General features: G+C 36.1%; 1 pseudogene; it reads left to right on the top strand.

The window, feature by feature from the left end:
• The window catches only part of LOC111368365, a 99,006-nt pseudogene that overhangs the window by 11,301 nt on the left and 63,216 nt on the right, over positions 1-24,489 (top strand).

The following is a 24,489-nucleotide window of genomic DNA, read 5'->3' as shown; positions in this document are numbered from 1 at the left end:
TGTAGAGATGAGATTAAATCCGTGAGTTGAAAAACTCAATAAATATCATAGGTGCATTCGTGATCAAGTTATACATTTCAAAATATTAATTTTATAACTTTTCATACATGCCGTACCCGGAGGCACCATTTGACATGAAGGGGTATACCGTACCCGAGGGCACCATTTAACATACGAACATTTCTTCAACATAGAGGGGTATGCCGTACCAGAGTATCATTTGACATACAACCATTAACATAGAGGGATATGCCATATCGGAGTACCATTTGACATACAAACATTAGTATGAATCAAAACTTATAACTTAACATGATTAAACACATTGCACCTCTACCTACCTTAACTAATGTTTTTGAAACTTTGAAAACTTGGATTGAAAACTTTGATGAAACTTGGATGTTGAAAGAAATGTACTCCTTGGATGTTTGAAAACTGTTGAGAATTGATGCTTGAAAACACTTCTTAAACTTCTAGGAAAAATAGTTTTCCTCCCTCTTTTTCTCTCTTGGAAACTCTTTCTTTAGTATGTAAAAGCTCTTGCTTTTGGTGTGAAAAAAAATGAGTGAAATGAGGTCTCTATTTATAGGTAAATATCCCGTAACTTAAAGCAAATGAAGGGCCAAATTTCATTTAAGAGAGAAAACATGGGTGCCATTTAAGTTTGAGGTTAAATGCTTCAATTTAGTGGGGTTTTTATTGTCAAAAATGTGGGTGGCCCTTTGAGAAAATAATTGATGAAAATAAATATTTAAATTCTAGAGAAAAACGAGAATTTTCATTTCAGGCAATTTCGGTCGACCGGTTATAGTTCGGTTGACACTGCACAGCTTTCAGTGTTTCTATCATAACTTCTTCTCCTGATATCCGATTGAGGTAATTCAAAGTGCATTGGAAAGCTAACTCAAAGAGCTACAACTTTTATTTAAATATCATTTTCCAAATCGAATGTTTCCTATGTCGAAAATGGGTCTCAAATGAGACTAAAAATCTGAAATATACTTTAATTATCAAATATTCATATCTTACTGCCACTAAGGTGTCTAGAATTATTTGGGGTTCTACAAATGTAGTTGATAACCTGCCTTCTGAACTTGTCCTCGTAGTGTCTAACATTCCAAGAAGCTACACAATTAGTTATATAACTCCCTAAGCCAAAGATAGATACTCAAACTCCATATAAACAGAAATCTTATCTAATTATAATTTAATAATTCCATTTCATGAACTGACTATATCATTTGAAAAGAATTCTTGTAACCTTTATCGATCTATCAACAATGATTCAAATACCATTTTGTCTCCATTCTGTATATTTGGAATCCAAATCAAAAAATGATTGTGGGTAGCTACTCTAATTCTAAATTAACATTATCTGCGAAATTTTCAATTATTAATGGTTTTCTAAAATTTTAGTTATCCCCAACAATAATTGAGATAGCTCAGTATGATGTTCCTTTTCTTTTAATTCTATATCAACCAATGATAATATATACACAACTTCAATTCAACCCATTTCAACCCTTTCAAATTGAAATATACCTTAAACTACGGTGATATATAAGTATCGATGTTTCTAGCAAGAATATATCACCACAAATTCTAACTCCAACCCCAATATAACCAACAATAAAACATGTCTTAGTCATACCTCTTTAACAATCTATAATAATATCCATAATTCATCATTTACTTCAGCATACTTTATAAACCTTAATATAAATCATTATCATAAATCAGGCCCTCATCAGCTTTAGATACGGGAGTACATATTTCATCATAATGTAATCTGATAGCAAAGCTTTTGACATTTCTAAACCCACAAGATTTTGGTGCTCTTTCTTTCTATGAAAATACAATAATAACATTTAATCCATGATAATTCTATACTCTTATTCCATAAAGAGGCCATTGACCTATTACCAATGCATAAGCCTTCTTGTATATTGCACAAAGACCTTCAATTAATATTATAACCTAAAGATACCATTCCACAATTTAATAAAATTTAAATTTAATGATCATTTGAGACTTTAAACCATCCAACACATCCTCCATATGTTCCAAAACTTATAGATCTCGATAAGAATGGAATACTTTATTTGAGAGATCTAAAAATACAATCGAAAATCTCCCAAACTTGACATTACTAAAAATTCATTAAATTCACCTTAACTTCCAAATTTAGCTCGAAGCTTATAGGTTGTATGTAATATAATATAATAATCCACAAATGGCCTTGACAAAGTTAATTAATAACCAAAATATCTCATCACATTATTTGGCTATAGGACGACCATAACATTTCTTCACTTGCTATTCACTATATCATGTAACCTTGTTATTTATGGTCACATTGTATAACTTCAAACATTTGATTATACTGATTTCCTTAGGATCACAAAAATAGTGCTCTTTATAACTATCAAGCAACATTTCACACAAGAATATACCATCAAGATTCCATTTTTCCTTTTTAATAAATATCATCTCGACACCAAATTTATTTCCCACACTAGAGCGCCATGACCTCGATAATGCAATGTAAATCCAAATCCTTGCTGATCTTCAAATATCTATAAAAGTTTTATGCTAGAATAACCTTAGCTAAGTTACCTTAATATCCAAAATAAACATTCTTTAATCCTAGTCTTGACAATAAGGTAACATGTCATCCATGAATTCCTTATCATATTACTTCGATGAGAATGAAATTCTTAATTCATGAAATCCAAAATCACAATTGCAAAGATAGTAATCCAATAGCAACACAAAACTCATAGAACTCAACTTATACTTACAATTTAACATGTCGTTTCAATCTATTTTAATCTAACACAATAATCCCAATCATGGTCATGGGAAGAGTATTTCACTTTGCATTCTAAATATATCATCCCAATATTATTTTGACGTACCATTAATTATAAATTTAGTGCACTACCATTCACAATGCCCTTTGGAATCATAAATCGATATCTTAATATCGTATGATCTCAACATTTAATCATGCTAATTTTCTCGTGTTCTTCATCTTTATGCTATTTCTTATTCATATCACCCATTAGATACACACATATCAACATAAATTCCAATCCTCTTTCTTTCAATAGTAGTTGAAGTACAAACCTAGATACTTGCTTGTTCCAGAATCAACAAAAGGTAGGCCACGATCACATTAATTTACTCAAAATCGCAAAGTAAAACATATTTAATAACACCATTTTTTGTCGGGAATCAACATTCCATATGGTTTCATTATTTATTTATTTGTCATAAACAAGATTCCTTATCATATCTCCACATCTTGATTTTCTAATATATGCATCTTCCTCCATATACTAAATATGATCATAATTTCCACAATAATTCTCATAATAGCACAATCCTTTAGATTTACAAAACAATCGTGATTTCATCTCGTAATATCACCAACTTTACATATATCAACATTAGATCATATTTATCATCCAAGGCATCTATATGACATTTTCCTCTAATAGTCATAAAAGAAACTCATAACCCAATAAATCTCATTACGAAGAAAAGTTATACTTTTCACTTAACTGGCTGCTGGATATATAGTGCAACTTTTAATATATTAGAGAAAATATAACATGGCCCCAACATGACAACTCTAACAACTCCATTACCATCGGATAATTCTCAATAACATCCTTATACTTATTATGCTCAAATCAATAAAGTTCATTCTTGTTTCTTAGATGCCGTACCCTCATTATCAAGGCCAATATGAGTTTCAAATACCACATTGGAGCCTGTTAGTTCTGCCACCATGCCACCGCTAATAATCTCAATGACATACTATTCGAAAAAAAAACTCATTAATTACTCGAGCTTAACAACCACTGAACCATGCTCTGATACCAATTGACACGACTTGTCCAAATCATCCTAATAGATCTGACACATGTCGTGCGTCGGTGGTAGATACCAGCTAAATGTTGGACCTACCACCAATGTAACTTGACTTGCTTGACTGAAAAATATTTTTAACACAATTTTGATAGAATTTCCCCTAAAATATGAACTTAAATCACCTGAAAAATTACCAATTTTCCTCAAATCAATACATATAATATAAAATAAGGTACACCAGCCCCTTAAAATCTAAACTATTCAAATAGAATACGAGCATATCGATAATAACTTTACTCTACAACCAAAGGTCCCCAAACGTACTAAAGATATCAAATAATAATCTGATAAAGTAGGCTATACAGCTACTGACGTGTGGCTCAATTAGGTGAATTGACAGGCTCCAAGACTGCTCAACTCTGCTACTATCTGCTCAGAAAAAGGGTGGCAAAACATGAGTTTGTAACTCAGTGAGTGGATGATTTGCAAATAAGTATACTTTTCTCATTTATACATTTTTTCTGAAAATTCTTACTCTATTGAAACTTTAAGAAATTCTGAAATCTGGTAACAGTTTTTACAATCAAACATGAATACATCATAAAATTCTTTGTTCTTCATTTTAAATAAGTAACTGTAAAATGTAACGAATATAAATACTATGACATCTGTGAAAATCTATGAAATATTGTTGCTGATCAATACTATAAGCTGAAAGCTCTATTCTAAAAACTGCATTCTATAATCTGAAATGTAATAAGCTGTAGAAATACTGAAAAATCCCACCAAAAAGGTACCCAATGAATAGCCTTACTCATGTACAGAGTAATCTCGATGTACAAGGCAAAGCCACTCAAATATGATAATATGATAATCTGTTCATACGTCGCGGAGCTGTCCCAAAGGCTAATCACCCTAGTACACGGCCCAAAGCCTATGTGTGTATGAGAGTGGGTCCCAAAGATCTTTGATAATCTAATAATTTGGTCATACACTATGAAAACACATTCACAGTAGTGCAGAGCGGGTAAAATCACCATAACTAGTCATACACTGTGGAAACACATTCACACCAGTGTAGACTGTGGTAAAATCACCTGGGTACTTTCTGGTGATTTTTAGAAAATAATTTAAATATGCTGAACTATTTAATACGAATGTAACATGCTAAGAAAATGATTTAACTGAACTGAAATTAACTTTAAAATAATTGACTATAAATCCACTTTATCCTAAAAATCATGCTGTCAAATTAACTGTTTGAAATAATAAATTTTCTAATCTAACATAAATTTAATAAATATTAATTTCTGAAAAATAAGTTTTTATATCTACTCACCAAGTAATGGACTCGTCATCTCCTGAAATATGATACAAGATAACCAATTTAACAACCATCCTACCAAGTATTCTTAACTTTAAGTACGAAATGCTCGACTTCTCGACACTTGGATATATTCTTTAATTTCCTTCATAGTTGGAACTAATTCTACCTTCTAGTCCTTTCATTAAAATCTAATTCATCAAAATAATCTTCACTCCAAACATAAAAATAATTCCTTCTTCCAAACTAGTAAAACTAATAATTATAATTTAATCAATTTAATTTTCCATCTTGCTCCATAAATTCATGCCTTCAGATGAGTATTTCATCTCTACAATTATTCCTGATAACTATATTAATTCAAAAACCCAAATAAAAATTCAAGGTTTTTTTCCAAAATTGGTATTTCATACCTTAATATAAGTAGCCTTTCCAATTCAAAAATATTGGCTTGCAAACATATCCTTTCCTTCAATCTGGAAATTAAACCAATAAATTGCAACCCTAAAAAAATTAAGCATAAAACATACCAAGAAATTTGTCAAATTGAAGATGAAATTGGAATAGCCAACCCTACTTTTTTTTTCCTTTTTTTTTTTCCTTTCTTTCATTTCTTCTTTCTCTCTTTCCTTTCTCTTTTCTTTCTTTCTCGATTTTTTCTGCTTCCTTCTCCTGTTTCAGCTGGTGTGTGTGTGTATGAAATGAGAAAATTGAGTAAATGATTAAGCATTTGCCACTTGTAATCCACTCATGCCAATAATTGCATTTAAATCCTCTAACTCTCACATAATATATTATTTAATCCTTATCATTAAATTCTATATAAGTAGATCCCCAAAATTACATTTTATCCATCTTAAACCTTCAATTATTGTCAATTGTAAAATAAATCCCAATAAAATGATTTAATTTCATCTAAGTCCCTAATTGACCTTGGCTTTGACCAGTTGAACCTTCGATTTTGAATAAATAATATTGACTTTTGACTAGTATGAAATGGGGCGTAACAGGAAGTCAGTAAGCCTACCCAATATCTATACATGGAGGGATGGGATTTTATTCATTGATAAGGTTTTTTAACTATTCCTTTCAGATACCATTTGTGCAGCTATTGTTACTGGATTCTCTGTTACATTCTATGGATTGCCTCCTCATTTGCTTTCAAAAAATATCATTGCTTCTTTGTTGGCTAGTCTGCTGTGTGGCTTTTTTCCCATTTTGGTCAACAGAAAGGCATTCTGCAATATCAAGTTAAGACAATGAACTTGTAAAGTCAGATTTCGTACTGCCAAGTTGATGGTTGTTTTGTCAATATCTTACTGTGGTTCCATTTTCAATGGAAGAGCTTTCTTTCTCTCACACTTTTTAAGCCTATTTTTTTAAGTATAGATAAGGCCGTTAACATAAAAATCACATTTACATTTTCTTGGAAATCTAGAATCTGTTATTTCATGTACATCACCCTCTTTCTATGACACATGGTATTGACTGTTACATTTCTGTTGACCTATTCCTGGGACTGGATCTTGGTTGCCTGCTTACTTGCTGATAAGAAATATTGCAATGTTACTTAGGTTTCTTGCCAAGCATTGGCTGCATCCCGTTGATAAGATTAGCATGTGCGTCAATGAAAATAAAGTAGCACCAGCTCTGGGTGTTCATATGCTCTAGATATTTGAGATTCTCTATTTCAAGCATTTGCCTTCTGTTATATCCACCCTTTTACCATAAGGCACATATCAGAGTTCGGTCGTCATTTATTTCATTAGTCAATGTTACATCTTTTGGTTCTTGGGCTAGTTTATGTGTTTTTTGGACCTACTTTACAAGTTTGGCATGGTTAATTAGCTTGTATGTAGTTTCTTTGTATTCTATAGCTATAAGTTATTTTCTTTGCATGCAGAGTGTTTTATTGGGTGCCTTTCATTAAATATGTTGTTTTCCCAAATAGGTACAAGTATGAGAATGACACAATAATGGAGGCTTCTTCTGCTGATGTAAGTTCACCAATACAATATCAGCTTTATGATAATGGGAAAATTGGAGATGATGATCTGTCCGGAGGGATTGAAAACCAACTTCTGGAAAGACGGGTTTCCTTTCTCTGTTAAACAGTCTTTTTATATCACGATGTTCACTGTTCATCCTTGCGTGACTCCTTTTGTCATTTGATAGCTTCTGGACTTAAATGGTCCTGTAAGGAGCTTCCCCAGTATTGGGACGGTCAATAAAATTCATGGATGCTATTTCTCAACAAATGTGTTTGTTTTACACTAAAATCCACATTTTTCTCATCTTAATGCAACTATTATGGCTGAGTCACTTTCTTAGCTCTTTTCTTCTTTATTTATTATATTTTCTTTCTTACAGAAATCACGTTAGACAATTTTTGCCATTGAAGATGCACACAACAAAGCTGCAGAAGCTAGAAACTACTCCAGGGAACTGGTGATGCAGTTTCATCACACTTACTTATCGTTCCTGGAACATCACAAAATATGAATTTACTCTAAAATGATCAACTACCAAATTCATTAGCTATACTGGTTATGTAATCTTGGCAGCCTTAACTGTTGGCGTGGTAGCATTTACCTTCTACCAACTGAAACGGTATCGCGTACTAGTGGCATACTCAATTGCTCCATTTCTTGCATTTTGTAATGCCTATAGATGTGGTCTCACAGACTGGTCTCGATCCTCGTGTTCAGCGCATGGACTGGTCTTGATCATGGAGGGGTTGTTGCCTGTCTTGCTGCTTGAGGTGTGATGATGAGCATTCTATCTACAGCTTCTGATTTGATGCAAGACTTCAAAACAGGTTACTTAACGATTTTCTCTCCACGTGCCATGTTTCTTTGCCAAGTTTATGGGACTGCCACGGGCTGCATCATGTCACCTTTCATCTTCTAGTTTTTAGCAAAGCATATGTTGGACATATTGTTGTCAAATGACCTCTCGGACGACGATGTAAACCGTTTATTAATTATCAATCGACGATTGTGATATGAGTAAGCAATAAATCAATACCAAATTGTAACGACCCGACCCAAGAAGAGATTTGACCATTTGAAGCAACCAATTAAATTGTGTTGCTCATGGGCCAGGTTTTCACCTATTTGGATGGCTAGCTATTTTTGAGGCCCACACTATTGTCCACTTATATGTTATTGGACCTTGACCCATGATCTAAAACCTAACTTACCATTAGGGATGGTAAAAAGGTTCGAGGGCTCGGGCCTCCCGTGGCTCAGCCCGCAAAAAGCTCGAGCCGGCTCGACTCGAGGCTCAATCAAATCGAGCCTAAGCTCTAGCCGATCCCCATCTTGGGGTGCCTGGCCGAGCCCGAGCCGGCCCGTGTGGCTCGCGGGCCGGCTCGAAAAAAAAATTTTGTTACAAAGGTAGCAAGCTGCTGCCTTTTAAGAAAAAAAAAAGAGGGAAAAAAACGAGCCGACTCGGCCTTTATTTTTTGGTCAAGCTTTTGCTCGGTTCGGCTCGGGCCAAACAAAGCCCATTTTCAAAAAGTTCGAGCAGAGCCCGAGCCTTCATTTTCGGTTCGCCAACCGGCTCGACTCAGCTCGTTGCCATCCCTACTTACCATATTTTGTGACTTGGTCCAATATATTCTCTTTGTTCTTCATGCCACTATGTAAGAAACAAGACTTGGTGTCTCTTTCTCCTCCCTGCGTGATCTCTCTCGACCTCACCAACTCCATTTTCTGCCATTTTCTTTAGGGCATATATCTTGGTGATATTTCTCTTCTTTGTGGTGTTCTTGAAGTGGCAAAAAACTTAGCAACCATAGGTGAAACTTATGTGGTGTTCTTGGGCGTTTGCTTTAGTATTGATTTGGATTTTGGTAAACTGAGCCTATATATCGCCTTGTTGGTTGATGATTCCTCTCCCTTCCATCTGGTATCAAAGCCAAGGGCTTTAATTTCTGTTAAAACATTCCAAAAATCGAGAGAGAGGCGGCATTTTTCCAAAGTGACTTAACCATAAATCCTTCAATTACTCCCAAATCAGATCTCTTTTGGACAAACGAACTTCAGACCCATAACCAGTAGGTCGAGGTGCCCCCTTAAGGTGGCACGTGGTGGTGACGATGGTTGCGACGATCGATGACGCGCGGTGGTTCGACAGCGACGCGTGGGAGGTCCTACAGCGTGATTTTTTCTGTCATTTCGTTTATTTCATTCTCCTGAACATTTTGATGCGTTTGGTTTAGTGTTTCAGGTTGTGCAAAAAAAAAAATTTGGACGATTTTGCCCCTGTCTTCAATTTGCATTTGTTGCTGATCGAAATTGTTATATTTACTGAATCTTTAGGGTGAATAGTGGTGGCCCTAAAGCAGCAAATTCGCATCTCTCCACGTTACGGACTTAGATAGGTCTGCTCTGATAAATTAGCTGAAACCTTTATAATTTTCACTAGCAGATTATCATGTGGGGTGATCATTAGGTTTTGGGGTTGTCATTGCTTGGCAACCATTGCTTGTGCTAGAAATTAGGGTTACGTACTCTTGATTATTTGATTGAGTATTTGTCTTTTAGTTAAATCAGTATTTAAGTCTTAGTGATATAACTGCCGTGAAACTGATTATCTGTTAGACGTAGTTTTCTGTTGCATTGTTACTTTCTCTGCTTATTAATTCTGTTAGAATTACCGTGACCTTACCCGTTTCGAACATTCGCTTGATCTAAGACCGCGAGTCTTACGAAACACTGGGAATCTAGAACAGCGTATATTGTCTGAAACCCTAGGACTACTTTGTGTGTTTTGTGCACACTTTGACTATTGTGTAAAGATAACAACTCACAACTTTGATTTGGGGATTTTTAACGGAAAGGGTGACTTTTCTATTTGGTAACAAAAATGAAGGGCATTTTAGTCCAACAAAAAGCTTCAAAAGCCATTGAAGGCAATTTTTCAAAAGAACAAAGAGAAGAAGCCGATGAGCTTGCTTATACCTCAATCATTTTACACTTGTCTGACGTCGTTTTAAGAAATGTGGGTAAACCGAAAACCACTAAAGAATTTTGGAAAAAATTAGAAGACTGATATTTGCTTAAGTCTATACCAAATAAACTTTACTTGCTTGAACGTTTTTTCAATTTTAAAATGGATCCTTCAAAGGATCTTGATGACAATTTAGACGTGTTTAACAAGTTGGTACAAGATATAGTTAATTGTGATGAGGCTGTGTTCGAAACTTATAAGACTATAATTTTGGTCAATGCGATTCCTGATTCCTATAAGGAAGTTAAGAACGCCATTAAGTATGACAAAGATACGTTGACACCTGAAATTGTCATAGACTCCCTTAGGAGTAGAAAAATGGAAATAAGGGCTGAAAAACACGATAAGAGGAGCGGTGAGTTACATATGATGCAAGGTAGAACTCAATTTAGGCAAAATAGTCATGATGGATATCAAAGTGGTGGCGAGTCAAGTGGCAATGGATGGAAAAAGAAGAGCAATGGTAGATCTAGATCAAAATCTAGGACGAAGGCCAGAAAATGCCATGGCTGTGGAAACACAGGACATTTCATAAAAGATTGCTATAAAAAAAAGGGCAAGTTAAAGATTAAGGAGAGAGATGAGGTAAATGTGTTATCCTCTACATCTGAGATAGATAACGGTGAGGTCTATATGCTTACAAGTCCAGTTGCATACACTGCTGAATTGAATCTAACTGCTAATTCCCACGTACATGAGTGAATACTTGATTTTGGTGCATTGTTTCACGTGACATCTGAAAAGAATTGGTTTTATAACTTGCATGAATATAATGTTGGGCATGTTGTGTTGCGTGATAAATTTGCCTATACTATTGCTGGAATTGGTGACATAAATGTAAAATTTGACACGAGTTTTGTGTACACGTTAAAAGATGTTAGATATATTCCTGAATTGTCTAGGAATTTGATTTCAGTAGGGAGACTTGAAGAGGATAACTTCACTGGTAAAATTGGAAATAGTATGCTAAAAATGATTAAGGGTGCTTTAGTTTCCATTAAAGGAACTAAGAAAAACGATATCTATATCACTACTGGGGAAGTGATTAGAGGTTTGAACTCCTCTATCTCTTCTACCAAGACTGATCACACACACGACATAATAGAATTGCACACATAGGCATTAAGTGACTTAAGCTACTTAATAAAAATGTGCATTTGGTAATGATTGTGTGTCAAATTTGTCATTTTGTGATCACTGTGTGATTGGTAAGTATCATAAAACTTCATTCTCCACGAGTGTTTATAAAGCTAAAGATATGCTTGAATATGTGCATTCTGATCTGTGGGGTCTTGCTAGTAATCGACATCAGGTGGGAATAGGTATTTCCTATCTATTATCGATGATTATACTAGGAAGGTGTGGGTCTATCTATTGAAAGATAAATCTAAGACTTTCTATAACTTCAATAACTAGAAGAAACAAGTGGACAATCAAACTGGCAAGAAAATCAAACTTTTAAGGATAGATAACAGCCTAGAGTTTTGCAACATGGAATTTGATAGTAGTGTAAAGAAAAGGAACTAAGAAAAACGATATCTATATCACTACTGGGGAAGTGATTAGAGGTTTGAACTCCTCTATCTCTTCTACCAAGACTGATCACACACACGACATAATAGAATTGCACACATAGGCATTAAGTGACTTAAGCTACTTAATAAAAATGTGCATTTGGTAATGATTGTGTGTCAAATTTGTCATTTTGTGATCACTGTGTGATTGGTAAGTATCATAAAACTTCATTCTCCACGAGTGTTTATAAAGCTAAAGATATGCTTGAATATGTGCATTCTGATCTGTGGGGTCTTGCTAGTAATCGACATCAGGTGGGAATAGGTATTTCCTATCTATTATCGATGATTATACTAGGAAGGTGTGGGTCTATCTATTGAAAGATAAATCTAAGACTTTCTATAACTTCAATAACTAGAAGAAACAAGTGGACAATCAAACTGGCAAGAAAATCAAACTTTTAAGGATAGATAACAGCCTAGAGTTTTGCAACATGGAATTTGATAGTAGTGTAAAGAAAATAACATAACTAGACATAAGACTGTTCCTTACACTCTTCAGCAAAACGGGGTAACTAAAAGGATGAATAGAACCATACTTGATAAAGTGCATTGCATGATGTTAAGTTCTGGTGTCCCCAAATCTTCTTGTGGTGAAGCTGTTATGACTGCTTGTTATTTGATTAATTTCACTCCATTTGCTGCATTGAATGGTGACGCTCCGCATGAGAGATTGTCGGGTAAATTGAGTGATTATTCTATACTTAGAACTATTGGCTGTGCCGCTTTTTCTCATCAAAACGAGGGAAAGCTGGAACCTAGAGTTAGAAAGTACGTCTTTCTAGGGTATCCCGAGGGTATTAAAGGATACAAATTATGCGATAGAAGTCAAAAGGGGGTTAAGATCATCGTAAGTAGGGATGTCACATTTAACGAGAATGAAATGCCGTGTATTAAAGGAAAAATCGAACCTGTGAGTGAAACTGAACAAGGTGAGGAGAGAGATCGATTTAAGGTGGAGTTAGGAAAACTTAGTACACCTATCCCTACTACTCCTAATGAGGTAGAGATTCAGGTTCAAGAACTTGAAGTGGAGAACGGTAACGAAGTAGTGATAGAAAAACACCTTAAGGAAGAAAATCCCTTAACTAATTATAATCTAGCTAGGGATAGAGAGAGGAGATAGACGAGAGAACCTAGAAGGTTCAATTTTGAATATGAATTAGCTTTCGCCCATTTTAGTTATGAAGAACTAGCTGATAAAGAGTCAAAAACCTTTGAAGAGGCGATAGGTAGTGATCAATTCAAGGAGTAGCTTAAGGCAATGAAAGAAAAGATGAGTTCTCTAGAAAAGAATCAGACTTGGGAGCTATTACCTAGGCCTAAGAACAAATCGATCATCGATTGCAAATGAGTGTTTAAGGTTAAGGAAGGTACTAGTAGCTCAGAACCCTTAAGGTTTAAAGCTAGGCCAGTGGCTAAAGGTTACGCACAGAAAGAGGGCATTGATTATAATGAGATTTTTTTAATAGTTGTTAAGTACACCACTATTAGGGTCATACTTGCCTTGGTCGCATTTTGACTAGGAACTTGAACAACTTGATGTAAAAATTGCTTTTCTACATGGTGAGCTTAATGAACAAATCTTCATAAATCAATCAAAAGGTTTTAAGAATAAGTCAAAATCTGATTATGTGTGTTTTTTGAGAAGGTCTTGTATGGGTTAAAACAATGTCATAGACAGTGGTACAAGAGATTTGATTCCTTTGTACTCACTATAGGGTTACAAAGAAGTAAATTTGATCATTGCTTATATTTTCAACACAATGAGACTGACGATAATTATCTATTTTTGTTGCTTTAAGTGGACGACATGCTCTTGATTGTTTCTTCCTCTAAGTGGATAAATAATATAAAAACAAAACTAAGTGGTGAATTTGACATGAAAAACCTAGGTAAAGCTAAGAGAATCCTAGACATGAAAATAGAAAGAGATTGGCCAAATTCCGTTTTGTTCTTGCATCAGTCCTCATACATATCTAAAGTATTGAAGAAATTTAATATGAGTGATTGCAAACCTGTCATGTTGCCTCTTGCTAATCATTTTATTTTATCGAAAGAACAATTCCCTTGCAATGAGCTTGAAGTAGAATATATGAGTAGAGTGCCATACTTTAACGTGATTGGTTCTATAATGTATTTGATGGTTTGTACTAGATCAGATCTGGGTTTTGCTGTTAGTACTCTCAGTAGATACATGGCTAATCTGGGCCCTGAACATTAGGAAGCGTTAAAGTGGCTATTAAGGTACTTGAAGGGTACGAGTGATGTAGGTTTGAGGTTTAGTACTAATAAAGAAGGTATAAAATTGAAGGGTTTTATAGATGCTGATTATGCGGGAGATAGGGATGGTGGGAAATCGACTTTGTCTTACATGTTTACCTTATCTTATTCATGTGTTAGTTGGAAATCAAAATTACAAAACATTGTTGCATCATCCACTACAGAATCAGAATGTATTGCCACTATTGAAGCTATTAAAGAAGCTCTATGGCTTAGAGGCCTACTCCATGAACTGTGTCTTGAATGATTATGTGGTAGTGTATTCTGATAATCAGTCATCTATACATTTATGCAAGAATCTCGTTTTTCACGAACGCACTAAACACATTGATGTTAGACTCCACTTCATTAGAGATATAATATCTCAAGAGGGTAAGACTTGAAAAGGTCCACACACACTACAACCCTTCCGATATGGGCACGAAGGTTCTACCACAGGTAATTGATTTTCAATTTTATTGATTTTTCGTTAGAGGTGTCACTAATGGGAAACATTCTTTTTTTGTCGGTCTTTTGATACCAAGGTGGAGGTTGTTGGACATATTGTTGTTAAATGACCTCCTGGGCGATGATGTAAACCGTTTATTAATTATCAATCGATGATTGCGATATGACTAAGCAATAAATCAATAACAAATTGTAATGACCAGACCCAACAAAGAGATTGGACCATTTGAAGCAGCTAATTAAATTGTGTTGCTCATGGGCCATGTTTTCACCTATTTGGATGGCTAGCTATTTTTGAGGCCCACACTATTGTCTACTTATATGTTATTGGGTCTTGACCCATTACCTAAAACCTAACTTACCATATTTTGTGACTTGGTCCAATATATTATCTTTGTTCTTCACACCACTATGTAAGAAACAAGACTCGGTGTCTCTTTCTCCTCCCCGCGTGATCTCTCTCGTCCTTACCACCTCCATTTTTTGCCATTTTCTTTAGGGCATATATCTTGGTGATATTTCTCCCCTTTGTTGTGTTCTTGAAGTGGCAAAAAGCTTAGCAACCATCGATGAAACCTTTGTGGTGTTCTTGGGTCGTTTGCTTTGGTATTGATTCGGATTTTGGTAAACTGAGCCTGTATATCGCCTTGGTGGTTGATGATTCCTCTCCCTTACAGCATACAATGTGAAAGACCCCAACAGATCTTATCATGTACCGTTCGCCTTCATGTACCATGAAATTGCCCTTCTTAGGGTTGAGGTTTCTCTCCCCTCTCGAAAAATTATGCCAAACTCACAGTCAGATGTTCTATTGCAGCTATGGTGATAAATCTGATAACTAAGGTTCTAAAGAAGTTTGAAACTAAGTACAAAATTTACAAGTTTATTGTTAGTCCAATGTGCATGGCTATTCCATTCAATCTTGGTGCTTATTTTACCATAGACAGGTGCATTGGGTGCTTGATTCTGTTCATTTGGGATAGAGAGAACAAAAAACAGGAAAAAGAACTTGGACTTGCTGTTGCATCAAGCCTTCTTTGTGATGAATCTTTATGGGCAATTCCAGTTGCCGTTCTATCGTTAGCCGGTGTTAATGCTCCAATCTGCATGAAGTTTTTGTCTGCCTCAGCAAACAAGAAAGTTAATGGTACTTTTCTAGGCGGCTGATTATTTAACCCAATCAACAGATTTTAGAGAAATGATTATCCTCAACGTACACTGAGTTATATATCATTTCTCGGTGTTTTTTATGTAATTTTCTTCATTTTCTTCTTTAGAATCTTTGATGCGGTGGTTATTCCATTCATGACTACATAGAACTGTACATTAATTATTGCATCATTTTTCTGAAAACCATCCAACCTAATATCATGAAACAAAATCGTGGACCTCTTTGTTCTCTTCATGAGGTACAAGATGACAAGATACACTGCCTTCCTACAACAAACTAGAGAGATCACTCAACAACTTCTCATTTGATGCAAACCGAAAATTGCATGCCAAGCTTTCGACTATCGGCAAGCTATGATTTTCAGCCACTAGTAGATGGTGTCCATTTCACGCAGCAAAAAAGAAGTCCCTCTCTAAAAGCCACTGCCTTCGCAGTCTCAATCGTGAAACATCCCACCACCCTCTTCATGTAGCTACGACAACACCCTCAGTCTCTTATTACTGTAACCACTCCAATAAAAACACCCACCCACGTCACCACTGCATTTGTATTGAAGTTTTAACCTTTACCTTTAAGTAAGGCCCGCCTTGGCTCTAGGCGACTTATTATTACGAGGCACTTAAGGTATTTTTTTTTATTTTTTATTTTTGGCACATAGTATTTTTTATTTTATTTTTGGCACATAGTAATAATTGAAATTAAAATAATTTAATATATTTTATAACAACTTTTTATACAATTGTCTATACATCACATACCAACCAGGGCCCGTTTATGCAAAATGTTTACTAGGTGCATAATTGATGCTATCTCCCAATTCGGGGAAAAAAAATTGCTTTTGTTACAAAGTTATGCAGGCAACTTAGAAATTAGAATCGGAAAATATACTTACAACACCTTTAATCATTGAAAATTTAGTAAATTCTGAGAAAATTGGAAGGTGTTGCTCTCAATGGCTAATGCATTTGCATAATCATCAGATAATCCAAAACAATTACAATGGAATATTCAAAAAGGTGTTGCTCTTAATTTTAGTGGAAATTACACCGTCCCAACTGTTTAAAGATTGGGATGCAAACATTAGGTGGTGAAGTTTTTTATGCACATGTCAGGTTTTTATATAATTACTAAATGTGAAATATTTATTTTTTATCATTTAATAATTAGTCGATGTGTATATTAACTAATGACGCGTTTCCTTAATTATCGTAATTCAAATTACAATTTTCTTAACTACCATATCAATGATCTCCTCTCTCTCTCTCTGCCCCCATGATTTTATGTAATCTCCAAACCCTTTCTTTGTTCTCCCACGATTTCCCATCATCTCCAAACACTCGCTCGTTCGAACTCATCCACCCAGAGTCCAGATATCGCCATTTAGTTACCCTACAATCTCACCATTGTCGAATTCAATTTGTGCAAGAATCATCGTGTTGAGTACATCCCTTTCGTTGCCCTAAAAAATGAAATTTAATGGTGAAATCGAAGGGTGCAAGATGGGTTATTAATCTCGAAGACACAAGAAGAAGAAGAAGCAAAATGAGGTCACAGGACAGCGCAATGGAAACCCCAATGCATTCGGTGTCTGTGACCAAGTGAAAAGGCCAATCGAACAACATTATTTCCTTAATTTTTTTTTATTTTTTTTAATCGATCAATGAAAAAACATGTTGGATATTTAGGCATTCTATGAAATGTAGTTGATTGAAGTAAATTCGGTATTGGGCATGACCTAGGGTTTTTGGGTGTGAATAGTATGTGTATGGAAATTCCTTCGTGCTTATAATTAGATGTCTAATATGTTGCGTGATCTTAGAGGATGATCTGTGACTCAAGCTCCGTGTATGTGATCATGGTAGATGATCTATGACCTGAGCTCCGTGTATGTGACTTGGAAGTGCTAACAATGAATTGATCTAATCTGTGACCTTATTCATTTCATTGAAAACTAATACACATATCTGTGAACTGCTGTGATGTGATATAAATCAAAATGTTGATTTTATTACATGCCTTCCAGTTATTGGTTTGTTAGTGACAATGCGGCATGTGTATGGGATTGTATTTGTGCTTTTAATTTTGATGTCTTATATGTTGGGAGGTGTCAAAAGTACTAACAATGTGACCTGTGACTTGACTCGAATGTATGTGAATTGGAAGTACTAACAATGAATAGATTTGTGACCTGAGCTGACTGAATATGTGACTTGAGGGTTTTAACAATGAAGATCTGTGACCTTATTCAACTTACTGACCAGAGTGTACATGTGTATACATATGTGACCTGTTAGACAAGCATGTTATTAATTGAATCTCTTTGTGTTGTAACATATCATCTGTGTGTGATTTCTTTCAGTAAAAGTGTTTAACATTGTCTACAATTTCAATACAGGCCTGGCAATTCATAATACCAAAAGACAGGTGATTTCCTGGAAAAATTACAACCTCAGTCTGTAAATATGTCTTGAATACCATTCAGACAAGCTTAAGCCGACCACAGAAACGTATATTAATGGGAACCTGTTTTGCTCATTTTCTAAAGTGCGACGAGTTCATGATACAACCACAACTGATTCACTTCTTCCTTCTGAGACAGGTTTATCAGCCGAACAACGAAGATATGTGGTTTTATGTGGCTGGAAGGTATGTGAGGTTTTCCATCTCCGAGTTCTGTTTAGCCACAGGCCTGAGATGTCATGGAGAGTGTGATAAACAAATGTATGACAGTAGAACATCAAAACTGAAGAGAAAATACTTTTCTCAAGTGGATACTGTAACACATGAAGACATCAAGTCCACATTCTTCTCTGCGTGTCAAATGTCGGACTTGGATCTTGTCGAAGCTCTACTGAATGACGACGTTGCTGGGATGGGTGCGTTGTATTTCCTCACTGCCTATCTCTTTCCTAGAGATTACAAGAAAGTTGTTGACAACTACTTGTTTGCCCTAGTTGAGGACTTCGATGCAATGAACAGATTCCTATAGGACAAATTATTATTTAACATTCCCTTGGGTTCATTGAAAGATGGGTTGAATAGGAGAACTCGACATTACAGGCTACGAGGTATGTTGGTAGCCTTTCAAGTATGGATTTATGATACTTTTCCAAGTCTAGATAGAATTTTTGTCACACGAACATCAAAGACACATCCCCGAATCATGAATTGGATGGCAGATGAACAACCTTCTGTTGCTAAGTTGGAAGGAGCTGACTGCTTCGCAAATCTTGATGTAATACATCAGTAAACCTTGTTACCAGTATACTGAACTATTATGATTACACTTTTTCTAATATACACTTTTGTAGATTGTGATTTGTGACCTGGAACCATTGGAAACAGAAATGGCCATGCCATACATGAACAATGTCCAGTACAAGAAGCCGATTCAACCGGACTTATCAAGTGAGAGTCGTAGGAAAAAGAGGCAAAGAAGTCAGCCGACAATGCTAGTACTAGTGGAAAGTCAGTGATCTTGGTGTGAACCTCGTAGCAACGTTGACTACAAAACCCACAATGAGATTAACGAATCCAAGAAAGCCAAATTAATCCAAGAGTTTAGGATTAATCTAAAAGAAAGTCGAACAAAAAAATCCAACAAGAACGACGCTTGAAAGACCCCTTGATCACACAATCCAATAATTGAATTCGGTTGTTTGAATGCCACAAATTATCACTTGATAAGTTCGAAGTTGTTCAATGAAGAACGATGAAGAGAAGACAATACGCCTCACTTTAATTCAATATCAGATATGTCAAAAGTTGTTCTTACAATTGAATGAAAACTTCAATTTATACTAAACCTAAAAAATTAGGTAAAAATCATGCAAAAGTCGAGCATGATTCCCAAAGTATGGAAAAGAATAAAAAACTAATAAAATATAAAAAAATACCAAAAATAGGAAATTCGTCCAAAAATTGGCCAATGCGACCGCAACGTGCAATTCCATGCGGTCGCATGGTTTAAACAAAATGCCTCCTTTGAGTTTCGGTAGACCACCGTGTGACTGCGAGCTTGTATGCTTGTGCAACCGCACAGGCTTAAAATTTCCCTCCGATTTCAGCCATCGATATTAAATTGATCCAAGTTGATTCGACCTTCAACCCAAAAATGAAAGTTGCTCCATTTTGAGTCCTGAACATGGTGTCTTCAATCATTCCCTTAATGAGCAATCCCATCACCTCGTTGACTCGTCTTGTCTTTGATCGCGTCATCGGTCTGCCATCGACTATCAACGAGTCTCATCTCGCACTTGCCTTCGTCGGGCTCGACTCCTGGATCATATCATCCCCTCCCTCTTCAAAAGGATTCGTCTTCAAATCTGAACTTGCATCAAACAGAGAGAGATCAGATACATTAAAAGTAACCAAAACATTATACTCACCTAGAAGGTCCAACTTGTATGCATTATCGTTTATCTTTTCAATAACTTGAAATGGACCATCGCCCCTCGGTTGCAACTTGGACTTCCTTAGCTCCAGAAATCGTTCCTTCCTAAAGTGCACCCAAACCCAATCTCCTGGCTCGAATGTCACGCGCTTCCTACCTTTGTTCGCCTGCGACGCAACCAACTTACTTTTGTTTTGAATTTACGCTTTTACCTTTTCATGGAGTGACTTAACCAATTCCGCATTCTTTTTACCATCTAAACTACCACATTCATTCATAGGTAAAGGAATTAAATCCAAAGGAGTTAGTGGATTAAAACCATATACAATTTCAAATGGAGAATATGACGTAGTAGAGTGAACAGCTCAATTGTATGCAAATTCAACAAATGGTAGACACTCCTCCCAACTTTTTAAATTTTTATTGATTACTGTGCACAACAATTGTGTCATGGTTCTATTCACTACCTCGGTTTGACCATCCGTTTGTGGATGAAAAGTTGTGGAAAATAGTAATTTAGTGCCTAACTTATCCCACAAAACTCTCCAAAAGTGACTTAAAAATTTGACATCCCGATCCGACACAATGTTTCTAGGAACCCCATGTAAACGCACAATCACTTTAAAAAAATAAGTCAGGAATGTTCGTGGTGTCGTCCGTTTTGTGACATGGTATAAAATTAGCCATTTTGCTGAACCTATCTACAGCCACAAAAATAGAATCTTGACCTCTCTTAGTCCTAGGTAAACCAAAAACAAAGCCCATCAAGATATCAACCCAAGGCTCACTACGTGTAGGTAAAGGTGTGTACAAACCTTGAGGTAAAACCTTAGACTTAGCCCTTTTACAACCTATGCATCGACTACAAATTCGCTCAACATCACTTTTCATCTTAGGCCAATAAAAATGCTCCTTCAATACATATAAAGTCTTTTGAACCCCAAAGTATCCCATCAATCCATCATTATGTGCCTCCCTTGCTAACAACTCCTGAATAGAACAATTAGGAACACATAACCTATTTTCCCGAAATAAATACCCCTCATGCCTAAAGAACTTATCAATCACCCCTTTAATGCATGACAAATAAATATCCAAAAAATCAACATCTTTTTCATGCAATTCCTTAATATGTTCAAACCCAAGTAACTTAAAATCAAGGGTAGTTAGCAATACATACCTTCGCGACAACGCATCCGCCACCACATTTTCCTTACCTTGCTTATACTGAATAACGTATGGAAACGTCTCAATGAATTTCATCCACCACACATGCCTCTTGTTCAATTTACCTTGTCCCTGCAAATGTTTTAGTGACTCATGATCGGTGTGTATTACGAACTCCTTCGGCCATAAATAATGTTGCCAAGTCTCCAAAGCTCGAACAAGTGCATAAAGTTCTTTGTTATATGTAGGATAATTTAAAATAGCTCCACTCAATTTCTCCCTAAAATATGCAATAGGCCTCCGATCCTACCTTAAAACTGCTCCAATCCCTATTCCTGATATATCACACTCAATCTCGAATATTTTGTCAAAGTTAGATAATGTCAAAACAGGTGCTTCACACAATCTACCTTTAATAGTATTAAATGCAAGTTCCTGTTCTTCACCCCAATGAAAACATACACTCTTTTTAACTACTTCCGTGAGTGGTTCGGTGATAGTGCTAAAATCGTTCACAAAACGCCTATAAAAGCTAGCCAAACCATGAAAACTCCTAACTTTCGTTATGCTTTTAGGTGTTGGCCACTCTCTAATAGCTTTTATCTTTTCATCGTCTACTTCTACCCCATTAGCACTAACCACAAATCCATGAAATATAACTCTATCCATACAAAACGTGCATTTCTTAAGATTAGCATAGAATTGTTCTATCCTTAAAACAATTAGCACACATGTTAAATGTTCCAAATGCTCTCCTAGATCTTTGCTATAGATTAAGATGTCGTCAAAATCAAACTATAACAAAATTTCCCATAAAGGCACGTAAAGCATGATTCATTAAGTGCATAAAAGTGTTAGGTGCATTTGTAAGTCCAAACGGTATAACCAACCATTCATATAAACCATATTTAGTTTTAAAAGTCGTTTTCCATTCATCACCCTCCCACATACGAATTTGATGATACTTGCTTTTTAAATCAATTTTAGAAAATATGCAAGCACCATGTAATTCATCAAGCATGTCATCTAACCTAGGTATAGGGTAACGATACTTTACCGTTATGTTGTTGATAGCCCTACAATCCACACACATTCGTCATGTTCCATCCTTTTTTGGCACAAGCAAAATCGGTACCGCACAAGGACTCATGCTTTTCCTCACGTATCATTTGCTTATCAACTCCTCCACTTGCCTTTGAAGCTCCTTAGTCTCCTCGAGATTACTTCAATAAGCCGGTCGATTTGGAATGACAGCTCCGGGTATGAAGTTAATTTGATGTTCAATGCCTCGAATAGGCGGCAATCCACTTGGTGCATCCTTCGAAAATATATCGTCGAATTCCTGCAACAAAGACTTAACCAAACTAGGGAGGGGTGGATTAGTTTCCTCAAAATTGAGGAATGATTCCTTATAAACGAACAAGATCGTCTCTTTTCTCTCAACTACCGCCCTCCTCAAATTACTCTCTTTTGCAAAGAAATTCGCTTGTATTTTCTCTCTTCTCTCGAAACACTCTCTTTTTTTTTCTCTTTTGTGGTTGTTCTCTCTTTTTCTCTCTAGTGGCTATCTCAATATTTTCTCTCTTTTTCTCTAACTCACCACTTTCTCTCATTTTTTTCTAACTCCTTGACTCTCCTCTCTTCCTCACTTCTCAATTTTAGTTGGTCCTCATAAACTTGCGCCGGTGTTAATGGCACAAGAGTAATGGTCCTTCTATCCTTAATGAAACTATGTCGAATTTTGTATCCATCATGCATAGCCTTCCTATCGTATTGCCATAGTCGCCCTAATAAAATATGTCCCGCTTGCATTGGTACCACATCACACACTAACTCATCCTTATATTAACACTCTTCGATTCACCCTCACCTCGCCACTCTCATTCAACCATTGCAATTTATAAGGTCTCGGGTGTCTCAACAATGTTAAACCCAGCTTTTCTACAAGAGATACGTTAACTACATTAGTGCAACTACCACCATCATTTATAACACGATATACCGTATTGTTGACGTGACATCGAGTGTGGAGAATGTTTTCCCGTTACAACTCCAAGTCATCTGCTTTGACGTGAGTAGTAAGAGCTCGTCTCGTGACTAGTAGATCCCCAACTGGCCCTTCAACTTTTTCGTCTTCACTAACATCTTCCAACGTCGGCATGTCATCAAACTCGCCATCACTATCGCTCACTATCTCCCCATTATCCCGCAACACCATCGCCCGTTTGTTTGGGCATTGAGAAGCAATATGTCCCATTCCCGAACACCTAAAACATTTAAAGTCCCGATTTTGCTACGGTTATGCCTCCAATTTTGATATTGGTTTGCTAGCGTTTTCATCCTTGCCCTTTTCCCAATCACTTTTATCTTTAGGTGTAGCCCCATTTTTATTGTTGTCATCTCACTTCGATTTTCATGTTGAATTAGAATTCGAAGTACCCAATGGTTTCCTAGACGTCCCCTTCCTCTTCAGTTGTCTCTTAACCTTCATTGCCACAAGTAACATGTCCTCGATTTCCACATATTGTTGCAACTCTACAATGTTTGCAATATCCCGATTTAACCCATCCAAGAACCGTGCGTGGTAGCTTCCTGATCTTCCTCCACATTAGCCCAAATCATAAGAATTTTCATCTCCTTGTGATAATTCTCTACGCTTTTTGACCCTTGATAAAAACCTCGCAATTTTTGATGGATTTCCCTATAATAGTGACTCGAAACAAACCTCATCCTCATCAACGTCTTCAACTCATCCCAAATGCTAATTGGCCTTTCCCGACCCCTACGCTGTGATGTAAGTACTTGATCCCACCAAGATATTGCGAAATCTACAAATTCAAGCACTGCCAATTTTACCTTTTTCTCCTCCGAATGATTATAGCACTCGAAAATCATCTCAACCTTCATTTCCCACTTTAAATATGCTTCCGGATCGCTTCTCCCCTTAAATTATGGAATAGTCATTTTAATACTCCCCAGATTTTCATCTACTTCATCTCCCAAGTTATTTTTACCCCGTCTTTCCATCCTATCCCCCCATACCTTGCTCGACCCATATCAATGTCATTTTCATCAAAATCATCCTCATTACCACGATACCCATCCCACCTTCCTCTCCTAGATTCACGCCTACCCGACCCCCTAGCATTAGACATCTCCACTTGTCCCCGGCTAAGATTAGCGATTATGGTGCCTATTTGCGCCATCCATTCCCCTTGCCTATCCACCTTCTCCC

Source organism: Olea europaea, chromosome 19, assembly GCF_002742605.1.
Source record: "Olea europaea var. sylvestris chromosome 19, O_europaea_v1, whole genome shotgun sequence".
Taxonomy (NCBI): domain Eukaryota; kingdom Viridiplantae; phylum Streptophyta; class Magnoliopsida; order Lamiales; family Oleaceae; genus Olea; species Olea europaea.
This window is presented reverse-complemented; position numbering and strand designations above follow the sequence as displayed.